This window comes from Triturus cristatus, chromosome 8 (assembly GCF_964204655.1).
Source record: "Triturus cristatus chromosome 8, aTriCri1.1, whole genome shotgun sequence".
Taxonomy (NCBI): Eukaryota; Metazoa; Chordata; class Amphibia; order Caudata; family Salamandridae; genus Triturus; species Triturus cristatus.
In genome coordinates, this window is record NC_140591.1 from 1583079605 (window position 1) to 1583100867 (window position 21263).

At 51.0% G+C, this 21263-nt stretch overlaps 1 protein-coding gene across 9 annotated transcripts in view; it reads left to right on the forward strand.

The window, feature by feature from the left end:
- The window catches only part of LOC146806245 (uncharacterized), a 381111-nt gene that overhangs the window by 121055 nt on the left and 238793 nt on the right, over nt 1–21263 (forward strand). The window contains exon 1 of one of the 9 annotated variants that reach the window (XM_085623492.1): nt 16312–16404. The exons of the other annotated variants lie outside the window; for them this stretch is intronic. The gene's annotated coding sequence lies outside the window, so the exon portion shown is untranslated. Of the gene's footprint in view, nt 1–16311; nt 16405–21263 lie in introns of those variants that run through there. 9 annotated transcript variants of the gene reach the window in all.

The following is a 21263-nucleotide window of genomic DNA, read 5'->3' on the forward strand; positions in this document are numbered from 1 at the left end:
TTGTTTACACCCTGCTTCCATCTCTGACTGTGTATTGGACGGGGTAATGGGTCAGTCCACATCAGTCACTGGCTCTATTGTCGTCTGAATGACGGAATTTTATTATCACGTGTGCATATCCACCTGAAAATTAGCATTCTTCATTGTCAGTGCTGGTTGGACAGTCTTTAGTCTTCAGTTTCCTTTGTAGGTCTCGCCGGAACCAGCGCGCATGCGCTGCTCTGCGAGGCATTAAGTAAGGGCTTTTGAGCGCTGAACACACGCTTGTGCGTGTGCTTTTTTAAAATTAACCCGCGATTGTCCTTTGCGTGCGTCTTTCTAAGAAAGACAGCACGCAATTGGCTCAAGGCATGTCCCGCCTTCTCTGGTCCTTGGCCTAGGGTCCTCGGGAGCGCACGCAACCACCATCTGTTTCCAATTATCTTAATTGGAAACAGATGGTGGTCGCGCTGGCCCTGGTGTGAATTCCTTTTAGCGCGCGCGCGCACCACACTCGGGCTTGTTTTTCTTATCCCGCCCCACGCCCTCGTGGCTGCTGAGCCCTGTAGTTCTCTTGTTTTTACAGTAAGCTCCACTGGAATATGTTAGCATTAATGTATGCCCAGCGAACACTCATAACGAGGCTGCTATTATTTTAACACTAGGAGAAGGGAGGTCACGATTTGGCGGAGATTACACTGTGTGTTCATTGCCGCGTATCCGCTGTTGGCTTAAAGGACGCTGCAACAACCCCAAGCTCCTCGCCTCATGCCATGAGTCGCAGAGGGGCCGGAAAACTGCCTTCGCGTTGGCATGATGAATTGGCCAATCATCCGTGCATTTAAAAGCGAATAAGGAAAAAAAACAACATAACATAAATACCACAATAGAAAGTTTTCCGTCACTCGAGGGCAGAAATGTTTAGTAATTTAAGACGCGTCAAGCCGCAGCATGATTTACAAGCAGTCACTGGCAATTAGCCGCGCTCGGTGACATTTCCAGCAAACTCCGAGATATACATTTGTTTAGGGAGGACGCCGTCTCACCGCATTTCCATTTCTTTTGGTTTCTCTTCTTCGTTTCTTTGTCCTACACCTCTTTTTATCTGTCTGAGCATTTTATTGTTATGCTTTTTACCCCTCTTGCTTTGATTTTTCGCCAGTCGTTAATCTTTCACTGTGATCGCGTCACCTCCAGATTAGCTCAAACTCTGCGACATTTTACTCGCTCAACCTCCCAACAGCATTGCAGAGCCACCACCTCACACTGCCTTCTGTGCGGCAGTTGCTGTAGAGACCAGCAGCTACAGGTAGGCAACAGGACTTACACCGCAACAGCCCACCTTCTGAACACTTCAGGGCACCGCATCTCAACAAGTGACTAACCCAAGTCCGTGGTGTCTCTAGAGTCCGTCAGCGGTTGAGGGGAGACGGGTACATGTTCCTTGGCTACTTGGAGACGGCGTCTGTGCCTCCCTCTGCCGTACCATGCGCCGCCCGGGAGCGGCAGTGTGCCAGCGCTGATGGTGCCAGGCGAGAACTGCCCTTGCCATGGAGGAGGTCTTGCCCTCGGCCGTGCTGGAAGTCTGTGTTCTGCTGGGCGCCCCCGCAGAAAGCATCGCGCATTCTTTCCAGGTAAGAACATGAGCCCCTCGGGGCTGCCCGCTGGCATATGTGTTCTCGGATGTACTTACTGTATCGCCCTCACTCACCTGCTGCATGGAAAGCTCTGTTCCTATTCCCAATACAGTTCCGTATTGTGAATTTTAAGCAACAGCAGTTTCACTTTATCCGATCTGCCTGAGCCTTTCAAATGTTAATCGCAAATGCCAATATTTGAGAAAACCCAAGATGATTATTTTTCTGCACCGGAGTCAGTTATTTTGTTTCACTTTACCATCTGAACATTTTAAGAGAGTAGTAAACACTTTAAAGGTTTGGATTCTTTTACTCGAAACGGGGGATAGTATTCTAATTGCGTGATGTACTTTATATTGTCAATGGGCTGGTTTTCTTTCAGACAGTACCGATCCCTCAAGAGGTATTGGTATGGATGCTTTGACGTACTTTTATCCTCAGAAGATGGCCACATTATTGGTGAGGCCGCAAATAATATGTAACCCGACCAATGGATTTTAACGAAATGTTCATGTTGCTCCAGCATCAGTATTGGAATTGAAAAAATATACTCAGGGAACTTATAAATTGGGGGCTCGAGGTGTAGTAGAGAAAAGACTTGGAGTCACGAGGGGCGGAGTCATGCAAAAAGTGAGTCTGAGACATATACCTTTATTTTAAACAAATCTGCTGGAAATAAATTTGCAACATAGACAGATATAACAGTAAGTCTGTGCTGGCTTAATTTGCTCCAAAGAAGATGAATTTTAAATATCTTAAGGGGTTAAGACACCTGCTGCAGAGATCTTTGAGTGCACAGCAATTTTCAGGGGATTTTGATAACCTTAAGATAACTCTAGTGGTTAATGCAGTTACGGGAGAGTTCTGTGTTTTGTCCAGCTTTAACTCCTAAAGTAGCATAGATGGTAAATGCAAATGACTAAAGAAAACTAAATGCAAATAAAAACACCGACATCTTTAGCGTTTCATATAAGCATCACTTAAATCCTCATTAATGCTCTTACTTCTGAGCATTTAAAGCTGTTTTATCACTTTGCACTTCATTGGTATCTTCAAATCCCTCTTCCCAAGGAAGAATTCCTCAGAGCTCTCAATTGTCCCAGGCCCATGCATGTGTGGGTCTTCAAGGACAGTTTTATTTTTGCTTTGCATTTTGTGAATTGTAGTCCTGATTTTATAATGGTCTAAATATAACAATAGGCCCCAGAATACAATGCAAAAAGCCTGCGCTGGATGAGCTATTTACGCTTATAACCAGAAACTTGAGCACGCTGGACTTTGTGCATTTATGCTTCGAGTATTTCCTGTGCTTTCAAGGCAGTTTTTACTTGGCATGACAAGGGACTGAGTAGGAAATGTTTGGGGACATTTGAGGAAAATAAAGCACCCAGTCTTCTGAAATTGAAAAATGTTATTGATTAACAGTATATGTTCAAATTGACATTGTCCTTCCCTCCCTGCATGACTAACTTATAAAAAAACACGTAAATCACTCCTACCTCTACACATAATGTCTTTCACACATCTGCACCCAGACAAACACTCCCCCACACCTCCACAAAAGACACCACCCCGCCTCTCCCCAGCGCACACAGACATTGCCTCGCTAGACTCTTCAGAGAAACCCCACGCCCCCACACAGCTACAATCCCCCACACAGCACGCACCATGCCCCTCTATACACACACCCCCCCCACACACACTGAACACATGCTCCAGGCTGCCATCCCCTGTGCTCCTTCAAGCTCACCCATTCCATAGAAACCCCACCCTCAGAATAGGAGATCACACATGAATACATTCTATAAATGTTCCTTATATGCATCCGATGCGTGTGTAAGTCATTTTACCGTGCTGAAGGTGCTCAGCTGGTTGTGCCGGCCGGGCATACTCGGTCTTTTATTTTCATGTGTTTGGTAAAATTGCCACCAGTAACATGGTGGATAGTGGCATCAATATGGTAAACGTCAAGAGACCGTTTGTGCGCTATCTAAATCGCCACCAATATACAGGTGGTGATTGGTGCTTAGTAAAACCCCCTAAATATTGAGAAAATCACAGAACCCCCACTTTCCCTTCACCATGCCCCCATTGTCCCCGCCCCGGACGCGTGGACTGTGATGCTCCTTCCCTGCACACAGCCTCCTTACATGACACACCTGCCGGAGCCCCAGAGAAGCACCGCGGAGTGAACGGTGGAAGCTTTCACCCCCTCACACAGTGCATTACACTCTACTGAATGCAAAATACACTCCACACAATACCACTCAGTGCCACATTATAAGCTACATAATTACACTGCACTCAATGCAACATACACTCCAAATACCACTCAGTGCCACATAATTACACACCATGTAATTACACTGTACTGAATGCAACATACACCATACCAACCTCTTTTTTTTATAACAAACAAGTATGAGAACAGGCAGGAAGAAGTTGCCAGCAGTGCAAGTACAAAAAAAGTAGAAGACACTTTTTTATGTTAAAATCTTTTTGTAATCAGGTTTTTCAGTTGTATATAATGTTGTCTTTGTTTGTATAAAGGTAACAAAAATGCTTAACACTTTTTATTATAACTTTACAACATAATGCACAGCAGCCACAATGCTCTACAACATAGCTAAAAGTTGTGGCTAAACACATAAGGTCCCAAAGGCGAGACCCATTGGCTATGCCAATGTTTGTTTTTATAGTCCCCCTTTCCTTTCGTTCCTTCTCCTCTTTTTATTTAAATTTTTCTGACGAGGATACTGCTAACGGGCTACTTGCTAGCTGCTCATTTCACATGCACTGCACTGCATCCCGCTTGGCCACTTCTAAACCAGGTAACCATTCTAGAATGATGTTGTCCATAGTGTATTATGTTTTGCCATTCTGAGATGGCCGACTATGCTGGAATTTTAAACTTGCACCTGCAATGCCAATATTTTTGGCTTTAAAGGTATGTTGTCTGGTAATGTGAAGCATTGCAGTTAGATAGCATGGGAATGGATTTATATTTGTGTGGAAGCAAAGAACTGTAGAATAATTCCGGTGGAGATTAAAAGGTCGTGTGCCAGTTCCACTGTCAAGCCAGACCTAAAAAGTCCATGTAGGTTAATGACTGCCCTCCTCCCGTCTGTTCTGCTGCCAGAGAAGAACACCAAAAAGTATCAGGTTATTAAAGACTTTTTAGTGGCACTACAATGACAGGTGTGTGCCCCTGAAAGTTCAACCTCAGGCTGCTGAATAAATAAACAAAATGATCACAGCTGTGTGCAGGACATGCACTTTTTTCGGGGAAACATACAACGTCTGGCCAATTAAAACATGTACTCCTCGCTACCAATATGTGGGCGGAGCCAAATCCCCTCTTCCGGTGATTCTCACATAATATTTCTGGCAGCAGCTGCGCTAATCAGCCAGACAATAAACATGATACGATATGTACAATACCACTGCAAGCGAACATCCGCTGCTATCAATAGTTTTCATGTAACAAGCATCTTCTTGCTGTGTTTAAATGAAAGCATGTTTTTTTTCTCTACGTGTATTCTTTTAATCCATTTTTCATAGGCTGTTGAGTTTCTGTATGTTTTATTGTGGTTGTGTGTGTTTTATTGTGGTTGTGTCAGGGGGTGAATGCAAGAATAAGTCAGTGCATGGGTGAATGGATGCTTGAGTGCAGACATGAGTGACAGTGCATGTAAGATGACTTCTTGAGTGCCTAAACTCAGTAAGAAATAAAAGGCCTTTCGGCATTGCCAGTGCTACTTTGCCGTTGATCTTATAAAGTACTAGCCAGAATTCACTTAAAGGAGAAAATGTGATTACATGCTGGCTTCTGTTGTACAACATCCCGTTGAAATTACAGAAGATAGTTTTTATAAAGGCAAAGGAATGGTTTCAAGGTAGGTGTAGCTGTTGCTGCTGAAAACGCAGTGAAGACACCAGCAAGTCTCAGTGCTTCAAAACGTACACAGATTACTGTATTCGACTAGTGTGGTACAATACTTTTTTTTTTTTTTTTTTTTTTTTGAAAAAGTTTTATTGAGCAATAATTCGGTTACAAGTACGGGCCTACAACCACCCGGGCCGGCCGCTAGGTACAGAAGGAAATCTACACATATCAAGGCTACAATCAGATCCCAGGGCACTGCCCCGCAGTGGCTTCAGATAGTTCTCGAGGAACAGGAAGCGTAAGTCCAACAATCACAAAAACAAAAAGACAAACAATAAAAAACAAAAGGCGAGTTATGAGGGAAACCAGTGCGGGTCAGGCTCCCCCCGGGAAACTCCAGTCAGGACAATTGAGCAAACCGCTAAAGAGAGGAGTACCGGGAGGCCGGGGACGGAGGGGGGGGGGAGGGGGTCAAGGGAGATGAACGTCCATATGTAGTTGTTCCAAAAGGCGCCAGGAGCCATCAAGGGTCAGGGGGACATGGCGATATCAGTGTCTACCAGGGGGGGCGTACAGATGCCTCCGCGGTACGCGTTCCATTGCCCCCAAATTCTACCCCATGCCCCCGGCTTGCCACGGGCCACATACACTGTCTTCTCCCTAAACATACACCAGTCCATATTCTCCTTCCATACTGACACGGTGGGCGGCCGTTGAGCGCCCCAAAGTTGCGCTATGTCCCTCTTGGCAATCATGTTCCCTAGGGCCGCCCACCGAGTCTGAGCCGCGCTGTAGTCATTGGGCTCCCACACATTCAGGACACAGCGACGCACCTCCGGCAGCAGCACAACCCCAGTGACCTGTCCCATAACCGTGTGGACCCGGCGCCAGTAGTCCGCCACCTCGCGGCACTCCCAAAGGATATGAAGAAAGGTGGCGCTGAGCCCACAGCCTCGCTTACAGAGCCCGTCGTCGGAAAATCCCATCGAGACCAAGCGAGGACCCGTCACATACACCCGGTGGAGAATCTTGAGTTGTACCAACCGGAGACGAGCCGGAATGGCAACCTCCTTGGGGGACGACAGTGCAGACTGCCAATCTTCGTCGTCCAATTCCACCCCATCCCCAGTCCAAGCCTCCCGAAGGCGCACAAAAAGGTCCGCCCGGTGATTAATTAATTTTTTATAAATTAAAGAAATAGTACTATCAGGGACATGTCCGTCAAGTATGCGGTCCTCGAGGGGCGAGGAAACAGGGATCTTGGTCCCCTCCCCGAAGACCGAGAGCAGGGCGTGTCGAACCTGGGCGTAGCGGAAGAACTCCCTGTCGGTCAGCTCGTATTCGGCCTGGAGCACCGCGAAAGTCTTGACCGCGCCCTTGTGCCACAGGTCTCCCACTTTGCTGATGCCAATCGTGTCCCACTGGTCAAACCCCTTCGTGGTCCACAAGCTGCCCAGGCGGTCGGAGGCAAACAAGGGAGTAGCACATGTTAATCGCTCACTCCAGCCCATGGCCGCAGTGGCAGCCCTCCAGGTCCGCACAGCAATCTTAGTAGGACCCGTAAGGGTCCGGCCAGCCAGGCGGGAATAAAGTGCCCTGTTATAGTTCCCGCCGGGAAGCAGGAACTTGTCCATCTCATACGCCGGATTCAAGCCGGGCGCATACGTGGCGTGGTTAATGGCAGATAGCTGCGAGGCCCAATAGTACCTGCGAATGTCAGGAAGCGCGATGCCCCCGTCATACCAGGGGAGAGTGAGCTTGGCAAGAGCAATACGCGCCCGCCCGTCCCACACCAGTCTCCTCTGCAGGCTCTCCACCTCCCGAAAGTAGGCCACTGGGATAACGTCGAAGGAGTTCTGGAGTGCATAGAGGAACCTGGGAAGGGACATCATTTTGAACAGCGCGGCCCGACCCAGCGGGGACAGGGGCAGCCTGCACCACCGGGCCGTGTCCTCCCGCAGTCGCCGAAGTGGACGCAGGAGATTCTGCTCATAGCGAGCCACCGGGTCCAGCGAAACGTATATCCCCAGGTACTTAAAGCCACTCAGAGATATTTGAATCGGGAGCCGAGGCGGCAGGAGAGGAGGACCACCAGAGATGGGATAAACGCAGGATTTAGACCAATTGATCGTGAGACCCGAATTATTCCCAAAGGAGGTCAGAACGTCAAAGAGGACGTTGAGTGACTGCCGCGGTGAGGTGAGATACAGGAGAATGTCGTCCGCATACAGCGAGACCCGATCTTCGAAGCCCGGGCCCCACCGGATCCCTCTAAGCGAGGGCTCCCAACGGAGCCAGGCAGCGAGTGGCTCCAGGGCGAGAGCAAAAAGCAACGGGGACAACGGGCACCCCTGCCTCGTGCCCCTGCCGAGGGCAAAGGGCCGAGAGACCCGCCCATTCACCACCACTTGCGCCATGGGTCCCGTGTAAAGGAGCCTCACCCAGCCAATAAATCCCTCTCCAAAGCCGAATTTATCCAAGACGGCCCAGAGGAATGGCCACTCAATAGTGTCAAAGGCCATCGTGGCATCCAAAGAAACCAGCACGGCCGGTTCGGAGAGGAACTCCGCCCTGGCAAGGGCACCGTGAAGACGCCGCAAGTTAAGAGCGGTGTTACGGTGCGGGATAAAGCCGCATTGGTCCGGATGAATAAGGTCGCACACGACACTCAACAATCGATTGGCCAGGACTTTCGCCAGGATTTTAGGCTCCGCATTGAGCAGTGAAATAGGCCGGTAAGAAGTACAGCGGTCTCGCGGCTTGCCCTCCTTGGGGATAACGACTATAGTGGCCAAGCGCTGGTCGGCCGGAAGGGAACCCGCCGCAAGAGAGTCGCGGAACATGCGGCTGAGGAAGGGCGCAAGCTTATCAGGACGCAATTTGTATAGTTCAATGGGCAGACCATTAGGACCCATAGCCTTGCCCGAGCGAAGGGAACGGATCGCGGTCGCTATTTCATCCGACGACAAGGGGGCGTCCAGCCGCTCCCGGTCCTCAACGGACAGGCCGGGCAGAGCTATATCTCTCAGTAGGAGGCGAGAGTCATCCTCATCTCTGTCAGTCACCGGGGAGTACACCGCCCGGAGGTGGTCAGCGAAACATTCCACAATCTCATCCGGCTCAGTCACACACACACCATCCGCGGCACGCAACTCGGGGACAACACGATTCACTCTCTCCTTTTTGTCCAGCCACGCAATCAACTTTCCCGCCTTGTCCCCCGCGTCATACAATCGGCCCTGCTGCTCCCTATACATAGTTTTGGCCGCGTCAGTGACCAGGGACCTATATTCGAACTGTTTCAGGCTAAGGGCATGTAGCCCGTCCGGAGTAACATTCGCCTCCAAGGCCGATTCCAACCCCGAGATGTCAGTCTCCAGCTTCACCACCGCCTCGCTCCTAACCTTCTTGGCCACCACTATCTGGGCGAGGGCGTGTCCGCGTATCACAGTTTTAAAGGCTTCCCAAAGGGACAACGCAGACGACACCGACCCCTCGTTTTCACTGAAGTATTGGTCCATGGCCTTAACCAGGCTGTCACGAGTCGCAGGGTCCCGCAGGTACCAGGGGTTAATAGGAGCTATCCGCCCTGCGGACCGCGACCCGGTGTCAAAGAGAAGCCACAGCGGAGAATGGTCGGAGATACCACGCGCCAGGTGTCTGACCTCTCGAATCCGACCAGTCTGCGCCGCGGGCATAAGGAAGTAGTCTAACCTGGAGAGACTCCCATGCGCCCCCGAATGAAAGGTGAACTGACACTGGGTCGGATGCATTAGTCTCCAACTATCCACCAAGCCGAAGGTCTCCAACATCCCACCCAGCCATGACTGGGCAGCGGGGAGGGTCCTTGGTGGGTGACGATCCAGTTCACCCGAAACCACAGAATTAAAGTCCCCGCCCATGAGCAGGAGGCCGTCCGGAAGGTCAAGCAGCATTCGACCCAAGTCAGTAAAGGTGGAGTTCTGGAGGCCCGGGGGGACGTAGACTGAAACCAGGGTAAGGGGCTGCCCCTCCCACCTCCCAATCAAACACACATAGCGCCCTCTGTCATCCGAGACTATCCTCGTGATCTCCACCGGAAGGGAGGTTCGCAGGAGAATGCCCACCCCCCTGGAGCCAGTTGTGAAACCAGAATGGGCTACGAGGCGGTATCCCCCCCTGTTCATCGCATGGCAGACATTGCCGACCAAGTGCGTCTCCTGGAGAAACACCACATCAGGAGTCACACGACGCAAATATTGCAGTACAACACCCCGCTTAATACGGTCCCCCAACCCATTGACGTTCCATGACATAAGCCTCAACCCGTCTCCCCCCATCCCCTCCAATAGATCAAGAGGCCCCCAGCCCGCAGCACGGTTCCCAAATATGGACAAAAATCAATACCTCGCCCTGTAAACAAAAAACACACAACAAAACAACCCCTCTTCCCCCCCAACCCCACCCCAAGTCCAACTCCCCCCACCCTGCACCCCTGCGGGCCAATGACCCCCCCCAACTTGCAGTGTGCCTGTCGCCCCCCTAACCCCATTCTACAAAAAGACCCCGGAGGAGGAAAGGGACCCGAACCCGCCCGCACCCCTCACGGGTCCTGGTAAGACACAGTATGCAAAAGAAGTAAGACCCAACTGTACAGTGCAAAACCGCAAAAGCAAGGACCAAATGTCAGTCTAAGGGGACCCGTCACCTGCGGTGCCCCCAGAGGGCCCGGGCCGGCCACCCCCGTCCGGCAGCGAGTCCAGCCAGTCACTTGCGGCCACAGGAGAGTCAAAAAAGGCTGTCCGCTCTCCATGCTCCACTCGGAGTTTCGCCGGGTAGATCATCGAATACTTCAGGCCTAGCTCGCGGAGACGGCGCTTCACCCCTTGGAATCCCATCCGCTGTTTCTGGACCAGTTGCGTGAAGTCCGGATAAAAATTGATGGTCGAGTTCTCGTAGCGGACCGGGCCACGGGTCCGTGAAGCCTGCAGAATAGCGTCGCGGTCCCTGTAGTGGAACAGTTTAGCCACGATAGGCCTCGGGGGGGCCCCCGGCCGCGGCCGGCCGCCCGGAACTCGATGGGCCCGCTCCACGGCGAAGAATTTGCTTAGGCCAACCGGGGACAGCTGTTGCAGGATAAGTTCCTCGACCACGAGGTCCACCGGGCGGCCGTCGGAGGACTCCGGTACACCAATGATGCGGATGTTGTTGCGTCGGGCCCGTCCCTCGAAGTCCTCAAGCCGCCGGGCCATATGGTCGTTGACCACTCTAATGTCCCCAAGCGCGGCCCGCAGATCCGACACCTCCGCACCCAGGGTGGAGGTCCGTGTATCAAGGGCCTGGACCTTCTCGTTGGTTTTGGAGAGGTCTGCCCGAATCAGGGTGACATCGATCGCGACAGTGTCGATCTTACGGGCCAGGGCCTCATATTGCGTCGCGATGGTTTCCCTGATGCCCTCGATGGCGCCCATAATGTCCTGCAGGGAAAGTTCCGCAGAGACGGTCGTGCCTCCCCCCGCAGCATCCGGGGAGAGGCCAGCAGCGCCGGGGGACCCCCTGCCCTGGGTGTAGCGGTCCATGTTGTTGCTCTGGACCGCTCCCCCGCGCAGAGAAGCCTTGGTCTTGCGCCCCTCCGGACCCCCTTTGCCCGCCATGCGAGCGCAGTCTCTCAATGGGACCTCCGATCAAAAGGTGTGTGGGCGTCAGCAAAAGGACCACAAACTGTCAATGTAGGGGTCGGAGGCGTTAAGCCCACCAGTAGCAGATGGAAGCAAGCCTCGGGCAGAGGCCCAGGAGGCACCTCGCCACCTTGTGCGCGCACGCCAGCCGATCTCCTGAAGGCCAAAACCGAAACCGAAAGTGCTGAATCGGCAACTGGCACCGCGCTGAGGCCGCTGTTGTTCAATTGCAGCCCGGCCCCACGGGTCACCTTCACCCCGGCCACCTCCGTCGGGTGGGTCCCAAAAGTTCCGACGACGACAACTCAGGATTCCCAGGTCCGATTAGAGTTTTAAAAAGAGATATATGATCAGCTGGTCTTCATCTCCCAGATTCCATAAACCAAATCAGGATAGTCTCAGGATATATTCCGAGGAGCAGAAAGGGTCCGGGGAGCCCTGTGCTCACGCGACCATCTTGGATGCGCGCTAGGCTCCTCCTCTGTGGTACAATACTTGGTACATAAACCAGGCTGCAGGCAAGCATTTGTAGGCGCTGTAGGAAAGACTGTACTGTATGATGTCTGCAATCAAGCCTGGATAGCAGAGCTAGAGAGGTGAAAACATTCCCTCTTTAAAAACCCTAAATTTAGTATAACATCATCCGTGGGTGTGAAAGAGGAGGAAGCTATATGTTCATACAAAACTGTCACTATGTTTAGGTCTCGCCTAGCGACGCAGCACATACGCTGCTCGCTTGCGAGATCTATGGTCGTCGATTTTGCTTCCGAAGCGGGGTGGAAGCTCCACCCATGCTTCTGATTGGCACAGGTCCAAAATGCGTGCTTTTCATTGGAAAGGAGGCATGTTTTGTTTCCTCCCTGTCTCCTGTTTGCCATTCCTGCCCGGACAGGAGATGTGCACACGTACGGTGTGCGCGCATACCGCGCTTCCACTTTCTTTTACATTGTATTCCCCCCAGTCCCGCGGGCGTCTCTTTTCATCCCAGCGTTTCAACATGGCGCGCTTTCACTTTCGCGTGCTCCCACTTTCTTTTGCATTGTATTTCTCGAATCCCGCGGCCGTCTCTTTGCAACATTACTTCCCCTTGGTGCCCCCCTCTGGCTCCATGTTGGACCTTGCATCCTTCTGGATGTCTATCCGGGGATATTTTGTGGGATGCTGCCTGCTTTTGCCCTGAGGATTTGTACACAGCGTGGGCCTGTGCTCCAGACTTAGGTGGCTTTTATTTTTGCTATTTTGTGTTGTGCATTTTTTGTGACAAGCATCCAAGAGAGGTGGACGCAGCCTCAGCCTCGTGGGGCGCACAGGGATGCTCTGCCTGCCCAAAGGCAGGCAGTAGAGGCTGGAATCAGACCCCCTGCCTGCTCGCTGTTTCATTGGAGGAAGGCGTGTCATCCTGGGCCTAGCGTGAAAGCTGCTGCACATGCACGCAGGCCTCCTGAGGCGCTTGGTACTGTTTTCCTGTGCAGTGAGTTGTCTTAAGGAGAGGAGCGATGGAGCAGGGGAGGGGCAGGTGGTAGGGGGGCATTAGTAACTGGTAGTCGTATATGCTACCCATTAGTAACCTGCAGTCGTATATGCTACCCATTCCCTAATTTGTTTTTATGTATTTATTTCCAGTTTTGTATAGCACGGATCACGTGAAGTCCACGTCAAAGCGCTTTACAGTGGAGTAGAGGATAAGATTGTGGAGAAAAGGCAGCGTTAAAATATACATTCGTTAAAAAAGTGAACTTGTAATGCTGACCTTGAAAACTACTGTGCTGATACTAACAGTTGTGAAATGAAAAACATGTAGACATATTTACCTTTAAAAAAAGGTTATACCAGGGTCTGAAATAAATAGCGGCATGTATTGAGGATGGGGCGGTAACAATAAGGACTACCAGCGTGCCGCAGGCATGTCCAGTAAGTGATGGGTTAACACAGGTGACTTCGTTTTGGGATAGAAGTTCTTTAGTTTTTAATGACATATTATAGCCCAGCGTAATAGCGTGCATTTAGGATGAAAGGCTGAGTGTGAACCGCTAGTAATGTACCGAATGCTGCAGCTGGTGCATTTAGTCACTACTACATTTTACAAACTTGTGTGCACGAATGTCCTTCAGGGCGGGGGTTAGGTCACTCTAGTTTCCCATGCTGGGTGTCTGAAGGCATGCCCAAGTGAGTCTGATCCTGATGGCATGCTCGAGTTTGATACGCTGGGTGTCTGAAGGCGTGCCGGAGTGTGACACGCTGGGTGTCTGAAGGCATGACGGAGTGTGATACGCTGTGTGTCTGAAGGCATGCGCGAGTGTCACACGTTGGGTGTCTGAATGCACGCCGGAGTGTGATATGCTGGGTGTCTGAAGGCATGCGCGAATGTCACATACTTGGTGTCTGTAGGCATTTCCGAGTGTGCCTGCCCGAGTGTAACACGCTGGGTGCCTACTCATGTCCGACTCTGAGTGTAACACACTGGATATTTGAAGGCATGCAAGGCTTGTCGGAATGTGACATGCTGGTGGTGTGAAGGCATGCCAGAGTGTCACACGCTGGGTGTTTGTAGGCATGTCCGAGTGTGCCTGCCCGAGTGTAACACACTGGGTATCTGAAGGCATGCCCGAGTGTGACAGGCTGGATGTCTGAAGCTCATTTCCTTTGGTTTTGCTTTGTTCGCCATAAGTTGGCAGGGTATGCTCAGACGTGAGTCCCTTGCTCACTTTGCCACTGGATTCAAGCAAGCCTGGCTGAAGACGGCTGAAATGCCAGAAACCGGTCCTAGGAAGCTTGTTTCCGGTCCAGGGAAGACATGGCTTGGTAGTTCGGGCTGGACTGTTCCCATGAGGCACAGGGTCAGACTGATTTGCATATGGCCATGTCTGAACTGGGGTGGCAGAGTGGGCTAAAGAACGGTGATGGATTAAACCCAGATCAGTTGACTGGGGGTGAGTGCTTGCAATGTTCAACACTCCGTCCATCATTTCCTTTGGTTTTGCTTTGAAGCTCAAGTGAAACATGCTAGGTGTCTGAAGGCATGCCCGAGAGTAAGACGCTGGGTGTCTGAAGGCTTGCCGTAATGTGACACGCTACCGGGTCTCAGGGCAGGCCAGAGTGTGACACACTGGAGGTCTGAAGGCATGCCAGAGTGTGACACGCTAGGGGTCTGAAGCTCGAGAGTAACATGCTAGATTTCTCAAGGCATGTCCGAGAGTAACATGCTGGGTGTCTGAAGGCATGCTTGAGAGTAAGACTCTGGGTGTCTGAAGGCATGCCTGAGTGTGACATGCTGGGTGTCTAATAGGCATGCTTGAGAGTAACATGCTGGGTGTCTGAAGGCATGCCTGAGCAGAGCAGGTCCAAGAGGCTCCTGTAGCGTAGGTAATCGGTGTGTCCTGGGATTTAAAGGAGTGCATTGAATGATGCAGTAGTAGCCCTAAAACTCAAGCAGATATCATTAAGTAAAGTAGGATTCTTCAATGCAAAAACTCTGCCAGACATCATCTTACAACGGGCCATTCTGGAACCACTGCTATTGGCGATACTGAACGACACACGTTTAATATCTTTCTTTTTTTATTTTAGAAACCACTTTATTGAGAAAAGTGGAAATCAGAAGCGGGACAAAAGAAGTGAAAAATAAATACATAAAATAACAGCACCTCATGATGTACAGATATAACGCAGAAAGTGTGCCCCTTCCACCAGAACCTGTGCAAAGCCTATAGCGCTTGACTGTCAATCTCTGGGATTTTGGGCACCGTCTTCCACTTTCTCGGGCTTTTAATTTTTGAAAACAAAGGACCGCACACAAAACTGCACAATTAAGCGAACATATCTGCAAAATCCTAATTAACATTTTTGTGTGTCTCCATTCGAATGTTCATTGGTGTTTTGTAAACCAGCTTGCAAGTGCTTATTAATATCTACCTGTATTGCTGAAATATTTAATAAGAAACTGCATTTGATAGCATAGAATTGGGTAGCTAAGATTTGACCTCAATCAGTGTGGTCCTCATGCATGATATCTCCATCACATGTCACTTTCCTTTTATTAAACAGTCTTCGTTTTTTTGGGCTACAACACAACCTTTGCAAATAACCCTGGAGTGATCGTAAATTTGGACTTAAGTATGCTCACGCTGCTCTTCTCTATCTCCTTACTTGTGCCTCATGCTGCTCTTCTCACTCTCCTTCCTTCTGCCTCATGCTGCTCTTCTCCTCACTCCCCTTCCTTGTACCTCATGCTTCTCTTCACCTCACTCTCCTTCATTGTGCCTCACGCTGCTCTTCTCCTCCTCACTCTGTCCTTGTGCCTCACGCTGCTCTTCTCCTCCACCATCCTTAGGGCAACTCCGTCATCCTTACAATACCAAAAGCTCAAACTCTAACAACTGCGAGACCTATTGCATTGCAAATGCTTGGTTTTTTTTTGTGTAAATTATTTTTTTTAGGAACATTGGACATCACCAATTCGTATGAGCCGCACACAATTATTTTCTGGCAGCACCAATACATTTTTAAACTTATGAGAACAGTACTTATACATGACTCCAGTAGCCCTCCACCAGCATTACAGCCTACCGCCCCCGCCACCTTCCCTCCAACACCACTAATCTGACCTTTGTACAGTTTCTGATCTTGGTGGGTCACAAATATACCCTCTAAATTTATTCCAGTCTCCCCAGACTGTTGCCCATTTTTGGGGACATCCCCGATGCACATACACCGCCCTTTCTGCTACCATGACCTCATCCATATCCGTACACCATTTTCGTAGTGTAGATGACTCTTGCGACCCCCACCTCCTTGCAATATTTCTTTTAGCAACCATGGTTCCCTGTGTTACCCAGTCCTGCGCTGGGTGGGTTAGGTCAGTCGGCTCCCATATGTTTAACAAGCATCGTCTCGGTTCTTGAAGCACTGATTCCCCCACGGTCTGTGACATAGTCTTCATTACTTTGACCCAGTATGCCCTAATCTTCGGACACTCCCATATCGTGTGATAGAAGGTACCCTCCTCCCCACAATCCCGCAGACAAAATTGGCGTGCAGCCATCCCTATTTTAAAGAGGGTCACTCTGGTGTAGTATGTACGATGAAGTACTTTCAGTTGTATCAACCGCAGGCGTGTCAGTATTGCCACCTCCCGAGGGGATGACAGCGCCTCCTGCCACTCTCCATCATCCAACTCTCCCAAGTCTACGACCCATTTCCATTTGAGCGCCAACACAGGGTCCGGCAGATTGTTTACCAGCTTACGGTAGGTGAATGAAGTGGCCCTTTTATGCATATATTTAGTCAGTAATCTATCCTCTAAGGGAGTGGCCTCAGTCAAGATGGTACCTGCAGGTATAGCCGCCTGCAGCGCGTGCCTCACCTGCATATATCTGTAGAATTCCGACGCAGCAAGTTCATACTTGGCCTGTAAATGTTCAAACGAGATTACCGCGCCCTTCTCCCAGAGATCACCCATCGTAGATGTGCCTATCACATCCCATTTAGCAAAGCCTTTACTGTTCTTCAATCGCCCAAGGCACTGAGATGTTCAGAGTGGTGTCATTTGGGTAATACCCCCCCTCCAACCCAGCCTGGCATGCGCCTCGTACCATAGATGAACCGTGTGTGCTGTTGGCCCAATCAGTTGTTTGGATTTTGCTCTATTATACAGCACCGACATGACTCCATCTTCTCCTAGGCCCTGCCTATCCGCCTGAAACGCTGGGTCGGTATGAGGAGCGTGCATCCAGCTATTAATCACTTTTAATTGGGCCGCCCAGTAGTATAACTGTATATTAGGGAGGGCTATACCCCCGTCATACCAGCCTCTGACCAACTTTTCCTGTCCGATGCGCGCCGGTTTATTCCCCCAGATCAGACCGGAAACCTCCGACGCGATTGTTTTAAAATAGCGCAGTGGTACTCGAAACGGGGTATTCTCCAAAACATAAAAAAAACGTGGGAGGGCCATCATTTTAAAAAGCGCCGCTCTCCCCAGCATTGATAACGGCAGACCGCGCCATACTAACGCATCGCGCTGAAACTGTTCCAGGGGAGGTCTAAGATTTCTTTGCATGAATTCCTCAGGTGTAGATGTAATATGAATGCCTATATATTTGAAGGTCGTCTCCGCGACCTGCAACGGGCAATCCCCGAGAAGCAACGGCGTCGGACCATGCAATACAAATAAGACCGATTTAGACCAGTTGATGGTGTATCCGGATACCCGCCCGAATATTTCACAAATATTTAAGAGCGCCCGGATGGAGCGCTCGGGGGATGCCAGGTACAGTAGCACATCATCCGCATAAAGAGAAATGCGGTCTTCCCAGTGTGGTGCCCATCTAAGTTCACGAATCGTCGGTTCCCATCTGATCCACGCCGCCAGCGGCTCCAACACTAATGCGAAGAGCAGCGGGGACAGCGGACACCCCTGGCGCGTTCCCCGCGCCAGCGGGAAGTCACCGGATATGTGTCCATTGGCCGCTACATGTGCTATTGGGTTAGTGTAGAGCAGCTGTATCCACGCACAAAATTTGGGGCCAAAGCCGAAATGCCTAAGGACTGCAAAAAGATACGGCCACTCTACCATATCAAACGCCATTCGCGCATCAAGGGAAAGGATAACCGCCGGTTCCTGAATGTGGGACATGCGCACTATTACTTCCTGCAGCCGCTGCAAGTTAAGAGCTGTGCTCCTATTTGGCATAAACCCAGATTGATCTGGGTGAATTAAGGTTGCCAGATGGGGGGGTCAGCCGTGCCGCCAGTAACTTGGCTAATATCTTGGCTTCGGCGTTAATTAATGAGATCGGGCGGTAAGAGGCGCATTCGTCAGGGGGCTTTCCGGGCTTCGGGATCGCCACAATGGTGGCCATTCGTTGATCTCGGGGGAGTTCCCCCGCCGCCAGACTCCCGAGATATATATTCAAAAGATAAGGGGCAGTCACAGCGGCTGTCTTTTTATACAGTTCGGTGGGCAAACCATTAGGACCCGCTGCTTTTCCCGATTGCAGGGAACAGATAGTCAATTGTAATTCATCGACCGTTAGGTCAGCTTCCAAGATGAGGGCTTCCTCTGAGGATAGTCTAGGCAACTTAATGTCTTTGATGTACGCCTGTGCCTCTATCATGTCTATAGTCGTCTGCGATTCGTATGTCTGCTTAAAATGCCTGGCTAATGTGTTCACTATTTCCTCCGGCGCAGCCACCAACGAGCCATCTGGCGTCCGCAGCCGTGCTATCGTTCTCTGTGCTCGTTCCTTTTTATCATGCCAGGCTAAAAGTTTACTAGCCTTATCACCTATTTCGTATACTGTGTGCCGCGTGGCTTGGATCCGTGCCCAAGTCGTCTCCAACTGGTATTCCCTAAATTCACATTGTTTGGTGCGCAGTGCCTGGGATGTCTCTAAGGACGGATTCTGTGCGTGCTGCTCTGTAGCAGTGCGCAGGTCTGATTCAATGTTGTCTAAGTCGGCTTGCGTCGCCCTCCTGTGGCCTGCAACCGAGGAAATGATCTGCCCACGAATCACCGTTTTATATGCTTCCCAAAGAGTACCCGGAGACTGGACTGAGGACGCATTCTCTTGGAAGTAATGCCGTGTTGTTGTGATTACGTCTTCTGAGATCTTAGAGATTTGTAGATATCCCGGAAATACAGGATAGACACACTTCCGCGCTTTGTGATGGTGCGTATATTTTAACATTATGGGTGAGTGATCTGAAATGCCCCTAGGGCGGATTTCAACATCCACCACCTTCGCAAGATCCTCTGCGTCTGTAAAGAAATAATCAATACGTGACAGGCTATTATACACCCCCGACTGAAAAGTATGTTGCCTCGCCTCTGGATGCCTGTATCTCCACGCATCTGTAAGCCCGAGAGCCTCAATAAACCCCTCCAGGCGCGCAGTGCCTGTCTTAGTCTGCCTGGGGGGATGCCTATCTCTAGTTCCATCAATAACAGCATTGAAGTCCCCACCAATCATTATCTTACCCTCTGGAAGACCCAGTAGAAACGTGCTAAGCGCCGGGAGAGCCACAGAGTGAAGGGCTGGGGGGATGTATATGGACACGATATTGTACTGTTTCCCTTCCCACTGACAGGATATTGCCGCAAAGCGACCCTGGTCATCCGTTTGCGTATGTTGTATGACCAGCGGGAATTGATTACGCTCTAAAATCCCCACCCCTTTTGAGCCTGAAGAGAACGCCGAATGCACCACCATTTTGTACCCCCAGCGATCCATAGCCCTGCAAGCCGAACCCATCAAGTGCGTTTCCTGCAGCAGGGCCACCGCCGGTGCACATCTCTTTAGATATTGTAGAACGAGACCTCTCTTTATTTTATCCCCCAGCCCATGCACATTCCACGTAAGCAGCGTTAAGGGTGTGACCGGTGACATCAAAGGCATCTGTGAATTGGACTCAGTTCGTGTCTGCGTCATCCCTTTCCCTCACGCACCCACTGTCCTCTCTCAGAATCATGTACGTTATGCGTCCATAAACTTTCCCTAATCACATATTGGAAGTGTGCCATGCCTGCCCTTATACAGAACTGAACCATGAACAGAAAATACCACTCATGGGCCTCCTCCGGGCTCTCAAAAAAACAGGTTTTTCCATCCGCCACGACACGCAGCCTCGCCGGGAATATCATGGAGTATGACAGTTCCCTGCATCTAAGTTCTTTCTTTATATCAAAAAAGCTCCTGCGACGTTTGGTTACCGCTGCCGTGTAGTCCGGGAAGAATGACACCACTGAGTTTTGGACACGTAGCGGTGGGGCCACCCTCGCCGTTTGTAGTATAGCATCCCTATCCCGAAAATTGAAAATGCGAGCTAGGACTGGTCTAGGGGGAGCCCCTGGTTTGGGTCTACCCCCCGGGATTCTGTGTGGCCTCTCCACAGAAAAGAAGGTCGAAAGTCCTCTGGGTTGGAGTCTGTGTTTTATGAGATCTTCAACGTATAGATCCATAGCTGGACTCCCTTCACTTTCGGGAATACCTACGATACGGACGTTGTTGCGCCGAGAGCGCCCCTCCTGGTCGTCCAGTTTCTCCACCATAAGTTTATTTTCTGCTTCCAACTGACCCACCCTTTGAAGCAGCGCAGTGGTGTCCTTCGACAGAGATTTCGTCACATGTTCAACCTCCGTTACCCTGGCCGTCATCTTCTGAAAGTCTGCCCTCTGCACTTTGTCGAGAGCTGCCATAATATCTTCCAGCGTCACTTTCGTCGCTCCTTCCAGCTCGGAGCTTTTGGCAGGTACTTCTTTGCGCTCAAGCGGAGCAGGAAGGTCTTTATTGTAAGCGTATTTATCCAGTTTGCCCTGGGAGTGCGCCCGAGGACCTCTGCCCCCCATTTTCGCCCAATTATGCACTGCGCCAGCCGGTAGTCGTCGCAGCCTGCCGCGGGAGCACACTCCACGCGCGGCCTGTCGGGTTTCCCGCCGCACTGGTAGCTGAAACTAGGCGGGGACCCGGACCGTCGAAGCGTCTTCAATAACTGTGCACAGATGCCTCCGAGCCAACGCCACGGCCAATCTTGCAGTGCTGCAGGTGCCTTTATTGGATTAGCTTGGATCCAGGGGCAAAGTTCGTAGGCTAGTTAGACACCCCTCCCCTGCATGGGCAGCTAGGGTGTTACTTTGCGCTCCACACCCGTCAGCATAGCAGGGATATTGCCCACCGCCACCTTTACCAGGCCCGCACCTGCAAGTCCCCTTGAATCTTGTGGACCAGCCCACAAGCGTACTTCGTAGGCGAGATGCGCAATTGTCTCTCGGTGCCCTGGCCCCTCTCCGCACCGTGTCCACTCACTCGCGCTCCCCAGCACGGGTTGCGCTGCTCTTCGTGTGCGCGCCTCGATCACCCCGCCACCGGTAAATGCTCCGCACACTCCATCAACGCTATCAGCAGGGGTCCCGGGTCATAGGTTGGGGGCCAACATCCAGTACCTCTCCTCAGCCTGGGCCGTATATATTAATACTGTGCGCCCCTGATCATTGAGCACCGCCGGGGTATCACCTGCCGCCACCGCCACCGGTCGCGCTGCTCTCCGAGCGCGCACTACCTCCGTGCTTCACTTCTTGCCTTGTGGGCCGAGGCAGGCCCGCACAAG